The following is a 14,298-nucleotide window of genomic DNA, read 5'->3' as shown; positions in this document are numbered from 1 at the left end:
AATGCGAACGTTGTTGGAGTTGTCAGTGTCCTGATTAGAAGCAAAAGATGGCACTAGGAGCTAAAATGGTAGATGTTCTTTGCAACCTTGGTTTAAACTCACAGAAGCTGGAAATGGTCAGGGCCTGAGGATGTCCTTCTACTTCCTAGTTTTCCTAGTGGAGACTTCTACCACTTTCTATACTAGATTCCTATATATGGTTCCTGTATTGTGGAAAAACTTTTAGTGTTCAGGTAGCTTATGTTTTCCCTCAGAATTTAATTGCATTACCAGTATTAACATACTTACACAACTGTTCAGTATTGCAACATAGGTTTCCACAGTACTGCATAGGTGAAATTTAAAGAAGTGGGGTCTGAAATGACCTATGGTTCTTATTACATAACACTGCAAAGATGAGTACTTTAATTCTTAAACCCCACTTCAGACCTCCATCAGAGTCACTTTTATAATGCTTATTTTTTATTCTGTTTTTTAAAAGTTCAGAAATTGGTAGATGAGCTTCTTCTCTCCTTGGGAACTGATCCTACTTGATAGTAGTAGGATCAGATTATTTTTAATGTCTGCCTTCCCCAGATACACAGCATTCCTTCCTGCATGACACCCTGCTTCAGCATTTGAAACAGAAAAGAGTAGCTGCCTTTATGATTACTATTTTCAAATCTAATTTCAGTTTATCATTAAACCTGCTATAAGTTCTCTCCAATTGTGCACATTGTTCTTTTTTTATGTTCTTAACAACCCACAGGAACTAGTTTTGATTCTACTATCACATATAGTGTCAATTTTCAATTCCTTTTTTATTTTCTTTTTTATTTTCTTTTTCCATCCAAAAGGGGATAATGTGTAGGGATGATTCTAGGATCTGACATTTGTGTCCACTCTAGCAATGTTTTTAAGATTATACATTAAAAATTACTCCCCATTTCAGCTTCTATGACTGAGAGAAATAGGTAAAATATCACTGTAAATGTCAAATGGCATTATCCCACCATTCAATTTTTATATCCCTCTTTCCATATAAAACTGATATAGAGCTAAGGTACCAGAATACCCATCATTAAAAAAAGATATATATATATTTTCAAATGTGTTGGCAGTGTTTCAGTTTGATATTTTAGTTATCAACATGACCTGTAAAACTGATAATAATGGAAAAAATCTATTTTGAAACCTGAGATATCAGGATGAAGTATTTTTCCAGGTGGCTGCAAGCATGTATAAAATATTCTTGTTATTCACACTTCCGAGATTCTTGCATGTAAACATCAGAGAGCAGAAAATAAAAACTTTATCACTTGTACGTGCTTGACCATCGTATTAGTAAAATCTAATTTCCTTTCATAAAACTCCACTGACAAAAGCAGAAGCCTGTATCCATCCAACACAATCATCGCAAAAAAATCGAGTATTCATTAAAGAGCATGTTGAATATCATCCAAGCCCATGGGATACAGATGCAACTATTAGAGCTAGTTATATATGCTTATTTTAAAATAATAGAAGGATGACAGCAAAATAGAGCCTTCCACTGTGGAAGGACATGCTCAGTATCTCCACCATAACATGCAAGGTTTAGATTTTCTTCGTGCAAGAAATGCCTAATGGATCTAAAGGAATGTGAAGCACATATGTGTAAAATCAATGTTCCTCCATGAATGCTTCTCTCCCAACCATTCAATTTGCACAAATAATACTATATAACCAACCAAACATCAGATTTGTTTAAAAACCTTTTGCAGTTCTTTGATGCTGTATATAATGAACTTGCAGAATATCAGTGCAGCTATTAATGTTTGTGTTTTCAGGCTACTTGGAATGCAAAAGAACTATGTAAATATATCCTCTGGCTGCACCTGATGTGAAAAAAAAAATTGTAAGGGAGATAAGAAACTTTGCTTTGATGATTTCTTATTAGAAGTTTTACTTGCTTAGCAGTCCCGTCTCATCATCCTCCTGGTCTTACTGGTGATGTGGGATGCAGAATGCTGACTCAGGTGCATGTGCCTCAGATTCTCATGGTGCTCCATACTGCCTTTTTGCTTAGATGTCATTGCCTGCTTTGTTTCAATCCCAGAGTTTCCAGTGTTACTCAGCACATCTCTCATAGTGTGACAAAAATGTTGAAACAATATAAAGTACAAGAATTCACAGCATAAAAAGTCTGTAGACCCACTAGGCCGAGCAAGGCAGAGCCAGCACCACACCTCATCCTTGTTGCCCTGGCGGCCTCTGCTGAAGTTACCATCTGCTTGGCTTCTGAATCCCGCTGGACAGGGGCAAGAGCCTCTGCCAAGTGCCATATGCTGCCACCTCTTTTTCTTGAACTTTACTTCCTTGATATATTTCCATTTCTATTCTGTCTCAACAGAAAAGCAGAGTATGACCCTTTACCTCCTTTTCTTCCTCCAGTGGTACTCAGGCTGAAATTTGTTCTTTTCCTTTGAAACATTTCTGTATCACATTTTAAAACAGCCTTATATTGAGCTTCAGAAGATTACATGTGAGTTGAGATGATAACAACTATGAGAATTATACTTTATAAGAATTCCTCTGTGTGTGTGTGAGCATGTGTATGTGTATAAAAACATTAATCACTGAAATTAGCAATGTAAATTTTGTTCCTTTCTGGAAGATTTCATTGTGCTGCAAGAATGGGGGAAAACAAGAGACAGGTAAGGCAATACACCCAGCACAGGTTTTCTACAGCAAGTCAGTACTTTTGTTTAGCTGTACATAAACAGCCTTACTCTCACTTGGCAGGGATACCTAAATTGTAAAGGTTGTAAAAACAACTTCACAGGTTCACATAACAAGCAGGATGAGGCATTGTCTGGTCTCATATTCCAACCACTAGACCTTGTGCATCCTCCACACTCATGCAAGTTACAGTAATTACATTAAGACTAAACTGCCATTGGAGTAATTTTTCCAATGAAATTTACCAGGTAAAGCATTACATTTACTACATGTAAAAGGTGGGACTCTCTTATGGCTCTGTAGTCACAGCACATTTCTTCAGTAAAAGACGATGATTTCTTGGAGTTATCATTACCTCATATCACCCATAAGAACACCAAATTTGGTACTGGCTTGGTTTGAGAATGTCTGATAAAAGACTTCTCCAGTGCATCTTCCAACAAATAGAACTGTCAATTCCCACAGGAAAATCAAGGATCAACGTTACCTAATCCTAACACATGAATAACTGCATAAAGCAAGTTTAAGTGTTTTTGTATTAGTGTGGATTTCAAGCAGCAGCTGCTTATTCAGAACTCAATCCTAGCAGTTTTTAAAGTGTCTTATTCAGGTAATTGCAGAGGGACATGTTTGACACTTCATACCTCAGTAGCTTTTCAGAAGAGACCTGTGAACAAAAGTCAATTTTATAACATATACATATATATAATATGTATGTGTGTGTATATATATATATATATAAATAAAATATATATATATATGTATGTGGCTGCAGCATATATTAATAAACAGTTCACAAAAAATTATTTTCAGTGATGACATATCAAATTTGTTTAGGTGGGCTGAGATTATTTTTTGGAGATCATAGCTGTATGGTAATTTCCCATAGTCTTTTACCAGATTCTACATATCATTTCTTCTCTGATAGGCACATTCTCACACACGTAACCCCCTACCTTTTAGACAAGAATTTCCTCCTCCACTTTTAAATTTCTTTTCAGCACAATATTCTTAGTTTCCACTCTCTCTCATTACTGTACAGGTAAAAAGTTGTTACACACCATTCCAGAAGTTCAATTTCAGCAGGAAACACTGAAATTTGTGAATTGTAAATGTACATTACAATTTGTTCCTTTTGTATAAATTCTTCTGGTTTTGGTAAATTTTCACCAAGAGTGACGTCATTAATCCCAAAATTTAGGAATTTTTTTTAATTGACATTTCAGCTACTACTTTTATTTTTTAAGTTGCTTGAGAAGAACACAGGTTTTGTAAAATGATGGGGGTTTTTATCGTTAATTTTTTTCAAGATTGCTTGAAGGCTTTAATAATCTGACATGCCATATGATGCTGCCTACCCTTCTTTGATTCCAGCAGGTGAAGCAGGCAGCATTTACAGAAAAACAAAAAGGAAAATCCATAAAAAGAATCAGTAAGTTGAGTGAAAATTAGTAACTACTGCTGGAATTAGCTCTTATTATGAAGCAGAAAGAGATAATGTTTGTGGCTTGGCTAGTTAACTATTTGTTATGTTATTTTTCTACATAAGCTACTGACATAATTGCTAAAGAAACAAAAGTGAAAGGATCAGAACACCCTGTGAGCACAGATGGAGCTTACATTGTAGATACATTTTTAAGATACTAAATTAATTTTAGCAAGAGTGTCATCAGTTTCTCAGAGATGAATAGATAATTTTTACATGCTCATTGAGGCACATGGAAGGCTGTGGTATGGGCACAAGTTTTGGCCTGTTAACAAACCCCAACTATTTTGGGAAGCAGACTTTCTGTTCTGTTAGGGAAGTTTCTTATTCTAACACATAAGGCCACAGCATCTCCAGTTTGTTTGTCCCCAGTGCTTTTGGTGTTCTTGTGGCTTTGCTGGGCAGACATGTTACTTGCATGAAAAATATGAGCCAGAAAATAAGTTATTCATCTTCCTCGTGTAGTCCTCAGTCTTTGTATTTTGAGTGTAGATGGACTTAGCAATTTGATATCAGAAGGTTGTTTGTGTGGTAGTTAATTGCTGTCTCTCCCAGGCAGCAATTTTTCTTACTGTTTCCATTAACACACAGCACTCTGCAAAAAAAAAAAAAAAAAGTACAAAAAAAGCAGTGTTCTCTATTTTCATATACAACCCCCACCTTCCTCTTGGATTTCCTTCCATAGGATGCACACATGTAGGCACTTATTTGCATGTTAAACAGAGAAGATAAAACTGTTTCTTCTACCCTACACAGATGAATCAAACGTTGAAAACCAGTTGAGGACAAACAGTCATTCAGTATTCTCTCAGGTATAACAGCTACAACTTACAAGGTTTGGGAGGCAGAAGCTGACACAAATTGGCTTTGTCTTGCACTTCTCAAGCTCGCAAATTGAAAGGAGAATCCTAGAAATGCAATATTAAAATTATGAAACTCTGACCCTCAGTCTGCCTTTCAATGTCAGTTGCTTAAAGGGCAAAACCAGAGAGATACAAAGAAGAGAACAGAATCATTCAGGTTGAAAAAGACCCTTTGGATCATCCAGCCTGTCTAGTCACATTATTGGGCTGTCTGTTGTCTTCCAGCTGGGAAATCTTTGTTGGTCTCTCTAGAATGGGTTTCTCCTGCTTTGCTTCAGGGCTCTTGCTGTCTAGTATCAGTTTCCGGGCCTCTGTGTACTCCATCTCTCTTTGCCCCAAGTATTTCACAGGTGGAGCTGGTCTGGCAGAGTGGGATTACTGTGCACGCTTTACATCATTGGCTTCTATAAGATCCAGATCTGTGGGGAAGGACAGAAGGGAAGGCTGTCATCCTGAATCACCATCAGCACTTCAGGAAGAGACTGGTGAAAAATCGGTTTGCACCAGGAATTTATGCCACAGCCAAATAAATCTCCAGCATGCACTACTGTTAATGAATCTTGGCAAAGACCTCAACAAACAACAAAGCTGTGTCACAATGAAATACTATTCAGAAGACTGACGGAATTCCCTGGAACTCTGCACAGGTAAGTTTATTAGCAGAAGTTAAACACATAACCTGGTAGATTTTACAGGTTCATAGATAGTGAAATGCAGATGGGCCCAGGCACAGCTTATATAACCAGTACCTCCATAAGAGGATCTGCACCTCTACAATCTGGGGAATTATTATGGGTAGAAATACAAGAAAGAATAACTTACCTCCTTGGCAGGAGGAACAATTTTTGGTATCGCTAACTTTTCTCAGCAGTAAAGGTAAAAAGAAAAGCAAGTTGGATCCATCACTACCATCTGCAATTTGTGTCAGGTCCCTGTAATTCTATGTGAGCTGCAGCATAGCATAATAAATTGCCAATTCTCATGTTTTTGGAAGTTCCATGTCACAGGAATCTACTATTATCAGAAAAGAACTGTCTGGTTGCTCTTCATTTTTCAGTTTTTCTCTGAAGCCTGACAGAGGTCTGTGCTCTGTTAACCTTGAATCCCATACCCATCGCTGCTCAGCTGCCTTTTTAGGTGTCAGATCTTACCAGCAGCCAAGTGACGGATATTTTCTTCTGAAAACAATTTCTCACACAACTTCCAATTTCTTATTCTTCACAATAAGGGCTTGCTTTGAGGATCAGGGGTTCTATCACAGATACATTGTTAAATACAGTGTATATACACGGACAACACGTAAGGCTTTATCTCCCCATGTAAACATAGACTTAGTGCTTTCACCTTTGTAGGGCTTCCCAAATGAAGCCTCCCAGTTGCAGCTTACCACAGAAGGGTCTGAAGTTACAGACACTTTGCTGTTGGGAAGATTCAGGACCACTGTTTTATGGAAACTTTTAGGCATGTGTCGCATTTTTTAAAGAGGTCAACACATTTGTATTTATGACCACTTGTCACACATTTTTGCACTTACCTTATTTTCCTTCTTACAGATAAAAAAAGATAAAGATCTAACTTAGCAGCATGAAATGTAAACATTGGACCTATGTACGGGAAAAAATATTGTTGATGCTATAAAAGATTTTACTTTATTTATTTTTTTCTAGAGAGCTCTTAACCAAACAACTCAAGGGAAGTGCAGTCATAGCCTACATTAATTAGCTGTAGCGTAAATGGCTACAGCATGTGAGCAAGCAGTTCTGATAAGTTGTGCACTGTAATACATAAAACAGCTATGCAAAATATATACAGGGGAAATTCATCTGACTTCCTACACTCTATGGTTTGATAATTTTTACACAGATTTAGACATCATTGTTGCTTTTTCACAATGCCATAAATATGAAAGATTAAAAGTCACAGTGATAAGACCTCTGTAAAGCATACACAGTCAAGTGAATTTGTATTACGTGCACGATGAAGTGATAGCTTACATGGCACAGCAGCTCTACAGAGTATCAATATAATCAGCTTTTGCATGAAAAAGACCTAATTTTTCCAGCCTTATTTCATATAAAAATTCTACCCTGAGATACTTAAAAGTGTAAAAATTAGCCTTTCTTTCAGATCATGACATCAAATTTGAGCTCAGTAACAACTAAATCATCACACCCATGCTTCTCAGAAGGAGGCAGTTTCCTTGGCACCAGACCTGTTCCACTCCCCACTGCAAACCAGGAGAAGGGATGCTCCTGTCATCCTACTGACCATTCACTGAGCTGAGCTCCCCAGTTTAGCAAAGCCATTGGAAGCCTGATGCTCTATTCAGATGTTGCAGGGCAGGGACAAGAAGGCCACAAACAGCCCAGGTACTCCTTCCTGGCACACAGAAAGAATGAGCACAATGTCTCTGCATGCTTGGAGTCCTTTATATAGTCACACATAGTTAGAATTGGCTGAAATACAGTAAAAAATATTAAATTTATTTTGAGAAATTTAAAAGTGAAAGAAAACCTTGTTCCCATCAGGAACCTAACAGCCAAAAAAGTGTTTTGCTGAGCCTAGTGAGAGACAGGAACATTGTTTTGCATTACACAGGCAGAGGACGTTGACAGGTAGCAAAAGGATTTTACATGTGCATGGTGTTATGCAGATGTCTTCAGCTCTGTCTTGTGAACTACAGATCACACTCTAAAAAGTGTGTCGCTACAGATGGGCTGCTGTTCTTTTTTAACGTTTAGAATCTCAGCAGAAGGATTCTGCACTTTTAATTAAAAAGATATTATTGGGTTATGCATTTATATACCACAAGAGTCCTCCTGGATATAGTTGGCAAATGGTTCTCAAATACTGAATGGTGCCTTAATTCACAAAAAGTTGTAATATTCTTTATCATTCAAGCTATCTCAATCTCTTTCATTGCTTCTCTGGATTAATACTTTTGTAAAGTCATACAAGTTTTATTTTGTCATTAATCCCTCACAGGTTCTTACACTTATTATACTATCTCAAGTCTATAAGGTATTAACTGCTCAATGAATCCACAAAGGTAATAAGGAAATCACACCCCAAATTTGTAAATCTGCAACATACAAAAATCTCATATCAAACCTCATTAAAATGTTGCACTAATACCTAAAAATAACAAATAGCTGTTTCAGTTCTACAAAAAGAATATTGGTAATTTTTTAAATCTCATAGACACAATCTCACTTTTAATTAAATTTATTTGTATGGCTATGAATTTATAGACTATCTCATTAAACTGCTAAAATAGTTTGTTAGGAATCCAGGACTAAATTCCACTCCATCTCAGTTCTGGGTGAGCAGTGAGGATCAGGAGAGGGTGGATTCTGCTGGGGGCTGCTTGCTGGTGGGCACACCTGTGCATAGGGCTGCTGGGGAAAGGGGAAAAACTTTCAGGTTTCAGGATCAGGTGAGGGCGGTCTCTCAAAGAACAATGGTTAGAGCATCTTGCAGGGGGTAGGGGAGAATCTGGATGCACCTGGCATGGAGCATTGCTCAAAAATGGTACTGAGGGATGAGCAAAGGGCAGCACCAGAGCAGGTGGGGCAGTGTGTGGGGTCACAGGGGAGATTTTTCTCCTTTCCCCTTTCCATTTCTTCTTGTCAGTCCCTCCCCAGTGACCCCAGTCCCTCCCCAATACCCCCATTCTCTACCAGTTTCTCCCCAGTGCCCCCAGAAAAAGGGGAATTATGAGGAGAAAAGGGGGTTAAACTAAGGGAAAAAACTACTTTTCCATTATTGACTGTATTTAAACTGGGGAGGATACCCCTTCACCTGCAATTTTAAGGATATCAGTTAAAGGAAAACCTGCCTTTTCCATGCTATTAGGGGTATCGATTCATGGAGAATCTCCATTTTCCATTGCTCCCAGGCAAAAGCTGCCAGGACTGACAGGTCTGGCTGGCCATGTCCTCTTAGGGGGCAGCCTCTCAGCTGCCTTGAGACACTGAGGTGCTGGGCTTTCCTTCCTGTGGAAGAGAGCTGTCCTTTGCAGCCAGGAACCCCTGCTAAAAAGTGGGATTCTGCCTCCTAAAATTGCAGATGTCTAAGGATTGCTCTCAGACGAAAGCTGCCAGGACTGACAGCTCTGGCTGGCCTTGGCCTCCCAGGGGCTGCCTCCCTGCAGCCCCCAAGACACTGGGGTGGAAGGCTTTCCTCCCTGTGGAGACATCTGCACCTGAAACACTGGGGCTATGTGCTTTCCTTCCTATGGAAAAGGACTGTCACTCTTTTCCAGCAGCCCATGGAGGAAATTTAGAATCTACCTCCAAAATTCAATACATCCAAGGTTGCTCCCAGACAAAAGCATCCAGGACAAACAAGTCTGGCTGGCCTTGACCTCCTGTGGGCCACCTCACATCTGCACCAGAAACAGTGGGGCTACGTACTTTCCTTCCTATGGACAAGAGCTGTCTTTACATCCAAAAGCTGATGGCTGATGTTCAGATTGGACCTCTAAAATTTAATATATCCAAGAACTGCTCCCTGACAAAACACGCCAGGACAAATGTGTCTGGATGGCCTTGACTTCCCCTGGGCTGCCTCATCTGCAGTTGTAACACTGGGTCTACATGCTTTCCTTCCTATGGAAAAGAGTTCTCATTCTGGTCCAGGAGCCAATGGCCTAAATTTGCATTCCACCTCCAAAATTCAGTACATCCAAGGATTGCTCCCAGATAAAAGTGGCCAGGACAGAGGAGGCTTGCTGGCCTTGTCTTCCCCTGGCCATGTCTCATCTGCACCTGAATCGCTGGGGGTATGTGCCCCAGGACAAAAATCTTCCTCTCACCTTCCCTCCTGTATTTGGAAACTTGTATTTGTACCACAGTCATGTGACAGTCCTCTTGTCTTTTCAGCATGTAAGCTGCAGTCACACTATGGTGCTCTGCACACTGCTTCTCAGACTTAAATACCATCACGTACTGTCAGCTTCGCAATGTCCGAAGAGCCTAATATACTTTCGCAAAAAAAAAAAAAAAAAAAAAAAAAAATTCGCCAGGACAAAACCAGTTGCTGGCTTAGCCCTTCTCCTCGAAGCCTTTCAACTACACAACATACCCTGAGGCTATGCACCTTCCTTTTAAAGCTACATGAAACGTTATGGGTTTTGATCTCACAAATCCAAGTTTCAAACATTTACACATCCAGGAGCTGATCCCATACAAAAGGTCCTAGAACAAAAGCCCAGCTCCTACCTTAACCTTCTACTTGAAACATAGAAACCTGTCTTGGTTGAGCCATTTTAAAGAGCTAGGCGCTCTGAAATCGGTAACCTCCCCTTGACTTCCACCAATCCTTTTCCAACAATAAGGAATTAAATATGAGCAGACATAAATGAAAAAATAACAGTTTACTAACAAGCGCGACAGCATCAGGTAAAAAATAACAGTAAATAACTGGTAGGCATAAAATTGCCAAATCTCACGAACCCCACGGAAACAAAGAGACAAGATGGTGGCAACCCCTACCAGGAAGGCAGGAGCCCACAGAGCAGTTCCAGAGGCAGATGGAAACTCACCAGCCTGTGTGGGGTCTGCACTGCTGCAGCCGCTTCCTCCTGCCTTTCGCGGGCTCTGCTGCTGCTGCCGGGCTCTGCAGCCTGGGTGTGGAGTTGGGGGGGAAAGGGCCAGTCTGTGGGCACTGGCACAGGGCGGCCTGGCCCCAGGAACTCGCTCGCTTTTTTTCTGGCTGTTGGCAGAGTTTGCAAGTTCACTTTGAAACAGTTTCTAATTGCAAAATCCAATCATTATGTGTGGCTACGTTGCAAACCGAAACAGCCACCTTCGAAGCAGAGCTCCTGCCTCCGGGGAAAACTGCCAGGAAAGGAGAACCTCTGCTTCCCTAGTGTTCTCTCTTGGAGCAGGGGGCCAATCGACCTGAGCTGGCTCTTTGGAGCGGGGCCACCTGCGGCAACAGGCAGGCAGCTGTGCAATTCGCCCTAAGACAGCTCAAAACTGCTAACTGCAGTCTCACTGAAACAAAACAAAAAAAAAAAAAAGAAAAGAGAATCCAAAAAGGGAAAAAAGCCTCTGCTTAAGTAAAGACCAAGCAGCCAGCAAAGCCAACAGCACGTAAAAAAAGGGCCGAACTGCCTGAGAGCACCGATTTTAAAAGTGCCCGCGGTAGCCCTCTGCCTCCCCCGAGCTTCCTGGCTGCAGGGTCTTAAAGAGACAGGAACAATTTTTGGGCTCAGATACATATGGAACACAGCAACATTTTGGGTTACCCCAGGATAAAACCACAGCAAACACGCTGTTGCTATGAACTTTCCTTCTCAGCTCGATGTACTATCACATTCTGACACTCCTGATGTCTGAATCTAAATTGAAGAGTACTCAGCTACAGCTTGCACTGACCTTCTTCCTCCTGACATTTTGAAAACTTGTTTTGCACCACAATCACATGCCATTCACTTTCCCCCTACAACCTGTGAACTGCACGTACACCATGATGGCCTGCACTTCAATGCTCTTTCAGACTTGCACAGGTTTGGCTTGCGGTGGCTTGTTGAAAGGCTTGGAGATAGAAGGAAGAATCCAGCAACTGCTTCTGTCCTGACACATTTTTCTGAGCAACAGGTAGCTGAACACTTTGGACTCTGCGAAAGTGTATTATGGTACACATAGCTGAAGAAAAAGTGAAGAGCACATTGGGGTGAATGCAGAATACACACTACAAAAAGGGAAAGGTGAATGCCATCAGTGAGCTTCTGTTCTTAGCCTTGTTGTATGGGAGCAGCTGCTGGAGGCTTTAAGGTTTGTAACTGGGCTCTGTGAGAGTGAAGAAATGTGACAGTATATATAGCCCAAAAGGAACATACCTAGCCCCAAATGTGCGGTGAAAGACTGCCATGAGAAGGAGTAACCCAGTAAGGGCTTTTGTCCTGGCACATTTGTCTGTGAGACACTGACACTTTAAACTCTGCCAGACTGAAAGTGTGAGATGGTACTTAGAGGTGACAATGAATATGCAGAACATCATGGGCTGTGCACAGTTCAGGCTGCAAGAGGAGCATGACTGTCCCCTGAATGCAGTCCAAATGGACAAGTTCTCTATTGTAAGGGGTAAGATCAGCGAAAGCTTTCTGTGCTGGCACATTTTCCTAATAGAGGTCTAATAGGAAATAATTCAGTTTAGCTTTAAACTCTGCACAATTGAACATGATGTGATTGCTGAGAAGAAAAATGCATAACAGCAGTTTGTTTGGGGTGGTTTATAGGCTCTCAGGGGAATGTGCAGGCCAGCTCTGCACATTCTTAGACCATTCCTATGGGAGCAGCAGCCGAATGTTTTAAGGTTTGAAACTGGGCTCTGTGAGAGTGAAAAAACGAGACAGTACCTATAGCTGAGGAGGAAGGTGCATAGCCCCAGCGTGTGGTATGTGTGTGGATTGCTGCCTTGAGAAAGAATTATCCTGCTATTGCTTCTATCTTGACACAATTTTTTGTTCAGAGTTACGTGAACATGTTGGTCTCTGCTTAACTGAAAGTGCTGGTGGTGCACATGGATGAGTAGGAAAGTGCAGAGCAACATAGTGTAAGAGCAATTCCACTAGCTGCAAAGAAAAAGTAACTGTCACTTTATTGTGATGTGAATAAAAGGTTCTCAAGCTAAGGGGCAAGGTGAGTAACCTCTCTGTCCTGGCACTTTTATCTGTGTGAGTTTTAGCTGTAAACTTTACAGCTTAGATTCAGACTGCAAGAGTGTGATTGTACAAGTAGCTGAGAAGGAAAGTGTAAAGCAGTGGTGTGCTTGGTGTTGTTTATCGCAGCAGGGGAAGGCCAAAGCAGGTTTTTTGTTGTAGTACCTCTTTTTCAATGGGAGCACCTGCTGGATGTTTTATGGTTTGAAACTGGGATCTGACAGTGAAAAATGTGATGGTACAAACAGCTGAGAAAGAAGGTACATAGCCCCAATGTGTGGTGTGTTCATGAAAGGCTGCAAAGCTAAGGGGAAATTGAGCAACTGTGTGTGCTGGCACATTTTTCTGTGAGAGAAGTGTGTCAGACTCTACAAGACTGAAAGTATTGGTACACAGCTGAGAAAGCTGTGCAGAAAGCACCATGGTGTGTGTGAAGGTCACAGGTTGTAAAGGGAAGAAAACTGCCATTTGATTGTGCATCAAATACAGGTTTCCAAATGTAAGGGGCAAGATCTGAGAAAACATTTTGTTCTGTATAGTGGATTGACCCTGGCTGGATGCCAGGCACCCACCCAAACTTCTCTCTCACTCCCTTCCACAGCTAGACTGGGAAGAGAAAATATAATGAAGGGTTCCTGAGTTGAGATAAGGACCAGGAGAGAATGCTCATCAAATACCTTCACAGGCAAAACAGGCTCAAAATTAGAGATACAACTTAAATTTGTTACTAACAAAATCAGAGCATGCTAATGAGAAGTAAAATAAAACCTTAAAAACACCTTCCTCCCACTCCTCCATCCTTCCCAGCTTTACCTCCTACCCCAGCAGCACAAGGAGACAGGGAATGGGAGTTAAGGTCAGTTCATCACCCACTGTTTCTCCTGCTACTCAGGGAAAGGAGTCATCCCCTGCTGCACTGTGGGGTCCCTCCCACAGGAGACAGTTCTCCATGAACTTCTCCAGCGTGAGTCCATCTCACGAGCAACAGATCCCTGCAAGCTGCTGCAATGTGAGTTCATCCTGTGGATGAAAGTCCCCTTCAAACTGCTGCAGCGTGGCTCACCCTACTGTGGGGTACAGTCTTTCAGGGACAGGCTGCTCCACCATGGGCCCCTCTCTCCTCAGGCCTCCCATAGGGTCACAGACTCCTCAGGCATCCCCCTGCTCTGGCATGGGTCTCCTCTACGGGCTGCAGGTGGATCTCTGCATCTCTCATGGATCTCCATGGGCTGCAGGGGCACAGCTGCCTCACCATGGGCTGCACCATGGGCTGCAGAGGAATCCCAGTTTTGGTGCCTGGAACACCTCCTCCTCCTTCTTCACTGACCTTGGTGCCTGCAGAGTTGTTTCTCTCACATTCTCACCCCACTCTTCTCTGGCCACAATTACAACTGCACAATGACCTTTAGTTTTTCTTTCTTGTTAAATATGCTATCACAGAGTCGTTACCACCATTTCTAATTGGCCCAGCCTTGACCAGTGGCACGTCCATCTTTGGAGCTGCCAGGGATTGGCTCTGCCGGACATGGAGGAAGCTTCCAGCAACTTCTCACAAAATCCACCCCTATAATCCCCCAGCT

At 41.4% G+C, this 14,298-nt stretch overlaps 1 long non-coding RNA gene across 1 annotated transcript; it reads right to left on the bottom strand.

Moving 5' to 3' along the window:
* Positions 1-1,273: 1,273 nt before the first annotated feature.
* LOC120411996 lies at positions 1,274-10,633 on the bottom strand. Its single transcript, XR_005604629.1, has 2 exons — positions 10,595-10,633; positions 1,274-5,468 (listed from the first exon to the last, which is right to left on the bottom strand). It is a non-coding gene; the product is annotated as an uncharacterized LOC120411996 (long non-coding RNA).
* Positions 10,634-14,298: the final 3,665 nt, after the last annotated feature.

This window comes from Corvus cornix, chromosome 1A (assembly GCF_000738735.6).
Source record: "Corvus cornix cornix isolate S_Up_H32 chromosome 1A, ASM73873v5, whole genome shotgun sequence".
Lineage (NCBI taxonomy): Eukaryota > Metazoa > Chordata > Aves > Passeriformes > Corvidae > Corvus > Corvus cornix.
The sequence above is the reverse complement of the archived record's forward strand: the minus strand, read 5'-3'. Positions and strand labels throughout refer to the sequence as shown.